Raw genomic sequence first — 3,955 nt, forward strand, 5'->3', positions numbered from 1 at the left:
GGGCCTATCTGGACCTGGACCGAGAGGTTGGGTGGGGGCCTCTTCTACTGCAGCCTGGTGGGGAGAGACACGGGGGAGCAGAAGCGCACTGCTTATAAGAAATAAATGGGTTTCTCTCACTTTATTTCTCCCTTTGACTGATTTATTTTTAGAAGTATTTTGCCCCGGGATTTTCCCCCCCAGAGTTATAGTTTCTGAACCCAAAATCTGTCTACATGGGTGCAACCCTTGGGCGGGCTTTCCCTAGAGATAGTGGGGAGATGACCGGAACCCTCACTGTGCATAGTGGGGGGGGTGTCCCAGTGGCTGCAGCAGTAGAGGGTGCAGCTTCACCCGGGAGCCCCCTATCTGTTGGGCTTCCAACTGGAGAGCCCCTAGTGGAGAATTGGTCTAGGGTAAAACACTTCCTAGAGGAGTAGGGCCTTCCCCAAAACTAGGGATGGGTGGAGACACCTGAAACTGCGGAATTAGCCCTCTGTGAGACAGAAGACTGCTTAGAGGCCCTGAATGGCTGTGTAGCAGCTGGGATTGCAGGATCTCTTTTCCTTGAGATAGTGGAAAGTGTTATGGAGGAGAGAGGGAGGGTTATCAAGGAGAGAAAGAGACTTTGGCAGGAGAGAGACACACTTCAGCATCACTTGGAGGAGCTGGGCGATGACCTATGGGATGCCCTTAAGGAAGACAGACAGTTATTGAGAAGATGGGTGGCACTCCTGGAAGATTCCTTAGCAGCAGCTAGGGAAAAGGCAGCCAGAGAAGCTGCATTGCCAGAGGCCACGGGGGAGGAGGAGGAAAGAGGGTGCCTTCAGCCCCGGAGATGGTAGAGATGTTGGGAGAGGATGAGAGAGTGGGGTCGAGAGCCAATCTGTTGCTGAGGCCACCTCCCAGAGGCACCAGCCTCTCCTGTATTAAAGGCCCTCCCGGTTGTAATTGAGAAAATAAAAATGCAACAATCGCAGGCTTCTCAGGGGGAAGAGCTTCCCCTCCCCAGGTTGTGGAGCACTCCATGCTCCGCCCCTATACACAGGGTGAGCTGGTGGACGTGAGCATCCAGTATAGACAGAAGCCATCGGAACCTCTGCTCACATGACTTTTGCGTCTCTGGAATATGGGGGAGGAAAACATTGTTATGTCTGGTTCTGAAATGAGTAGATTGGCTTCCTTGATGACTCACCCTTCCCTCTGGTAACGGTTGCAAAGTTCCCGTCATACCTCAGGGAATCAGGTGCTTCTGGACTGGCTGACAGCAGCCATCAGGGCAGTTTGGCTTAACCAGGGTAATTTACCATACTTACCCACTATCTGGAAAACATATGCAGAGCTCCAGCAGGTGTTACGGAAGCTGGGTATGAAAAATATCATCTATAATATGGACTCCCAGGGCCTGGATGAGGAGTTGTTCACTGTAGGAATGAGAAATCTGGTGCTCCATACAGTTTCCCCATCTCTCTTCGGGTCCCTAGTGACTATTCTTGCCCCCCACATAGGACAACCCATAAGCGAGACTACTCATACTTTAGCAAATCTGGGGGAGGTTGAAACAATAAGAGCACAAAAGAAAGTATGGGCTACGACTAAAAGGAGAAGTACAAAGGGCCCCATGAAGGTCTCAAGGATCCAGATGTGGGTTGATTTGATAAAGGCCAGGAGTAGTGAAAGAAAAACTTGATGGGCAACCCAATAGGATCTTGTTAGAACTGTGGCACCAATTAAAACCAGAGCAGCAATTCCAGCCACTGAGGTCCAGGTCACAGAAGCGGGAGTCAAAGTCCCATGTCCAGCCTGCCCCTGCAAGACTTCCTGGGGGATAGTACTCAGGCTCTGCCTGGGCTCTCATTTCCTCAGGAGGACAATTGGGCATTGTGGTTGGACTGAGGCAGGGGGTTCAAGATCCCCACCTTGGGGGATGTGGTGGAGACTGGAAGCCACATGTAGAATTAGCAATTCATTAGGCCCCAGAGAACGTACAATGCGTCCTGGCACTGGTGGACACAGGAGCTAAATGCTCTCTGATTTATGGCAACACTGAGTGTTTTCCTGGGAACCCTGCTGTGATAGATGGCTATGGGGGGAAGGCAATTAGAGTGAAGAAAGCCCAAATCCCATTGGGGATAGGGCATTTACCCCCAAAGGAATATACTGTGTACATTTCTCCCATCCCAAAATATATTTTGGGGGTGGATATCCTTCAGGCCCTGTGGCTACAGATCACCACAGGTGAGTTCAGACTGAGGCTATGTGTGGTAAAGGCAGTTCTGAGGGGACATGCTAAGTACCCACCTGTAGCTCTGCCTATACCTCAGTGAGTGACAAATACTAAGCAGTATATATTGCCTGGAGGGCACAAGGAAATTGGAGAAACTCTATAGGTGTTGGAAAAGGTGGGCATCATAAAGCCCACTCACAGTTCTTTTAATTCCCTAGTGTGGCCAGAAAGCAAGCCAGACGGCTCCTGGCATATGACCGTGGACTACAGGGAATTGAATAAAGTCACACCCCCCTTGCATGCAGCTGTCCCCTCTATAGCAGCCCTTTTGGACACACTCAGTTATGAACTAGGAATGTATCATTATGTTGTGGACCTTGCTAATGCTTTCTTCTCTATTGACATAGCACAGGAAAGTTAGGAACAGTTTGCCTTCACGTGGGAAGGCTGGCAGTGGACATTCACTGTCCTTCCACAGTCCCACCATTTGTCAAGAACTTGTAGCCCAGGACTTGGCCACATGGAATAAACTGCAAACGGTACAGCTGTATCACTACATTGATGATATTATGCTCATCTCTGAGTCTCTTTTAGATTTAGATGGGCAGTTCCTAGACTGCTGCAACATCTACAGGAGAAAGGATGGGCTGTGAACAGCACCAAGGTTTAGGGACCTGGTTTGTCTGTAAAATTCAGGGGGCAAAGTTGCAATATTTCCAGAATCTCTCTCCTGGCCTTAATACATCTCCATATCAATAGGTGTTTCCAAGGGGTGGAGAGAAGTAGTCCATCTCCATACCAACAGGTGATTACAGGGGGAGCCAGGGCATATCTGGACTGGAGAGGCTGGGTGTAGTCCCTGTTTGCAGCTGGGTCATGGGAGGCATGGGCGAGTAGAAGTGGACAACTGCTTTTAGGCAATAAATGAGTTTCTTCCACTTTATGTCTCCCTTTGACTGATTTCGGTTGCAAAGGTAATTTGCTCCAGCCTGGAGAAATATTATTCCCAGGAGTTACAGGGGATGAAAGAGAGGGAAACGCATACACATGGTGCACATTTCCACAAAGGATTTCATCTGTGCACCATGAGTCCACCAGGTAGACTCCAACCAGGAGAAAAATATCACATTACCATGTAATTTGAAAATAATAAAGGCACTTGCAAAGTGTTATGGTACCAGAGGAGAAGGATTGAATGGCATCCTGGAGGTGATGACTTTTGATCTGAGACTTCCAGGTGAGTAGAGGAAAGGGCACTGCAGAAGGTATTGGCAAATAAGGGCTTGTGGGTAGGAGTGAGGGCTAAGCTCGCAGGAGGGTGCACCAAGAAGTGGAGAGGAAGCTAGGAAGTAAGAAAAGAGTAAGGGGAGGAGGTCAGGATGAGAGGGAGATAAGAAGGAAATGGAGAATGCACAGACATGGAGGCCAGTACAGGAAGGGCTTAAACATTTGCAAAGGCAGCTATCATCCCACAGGTCTGTTAGCTTAGATTTCAACCACCACCCAGAGTTATTCAAAACCAGATGGGAGAATTGCAGGCATCCGGATTCCCTTGGGACAGGTTCAACTTGGAGAATCCTGAACCCCACCCCAACCCTAAAGAGTCACTCCTTAGGAATTTAGGCTTGACACTTCCCCTCTTCTGTTCTGCCCTCACCATTGATGGATCTGAAGCACAATAAAATGTGAGAATCTCTGCCCTAATCTAGGAGATGAGGGGTAAGGGATTTAACATTTGTGGAAAATAGG

The sequence above is a fragment of the Manis pentadactyla genome, chromosome 4 (assembly GCF_030020395.1).
Source record: "Manis pentadactyla isolate mManPen7 chromosome 4, mManPen7.hap1, whole genome shotgun sequence".
Taxonomy (NCBI): Eukaryota; Metazoa; Chordata; class Mammalia; order Pholidota; family Manidae; genus Manis; species Manis pentadactyla.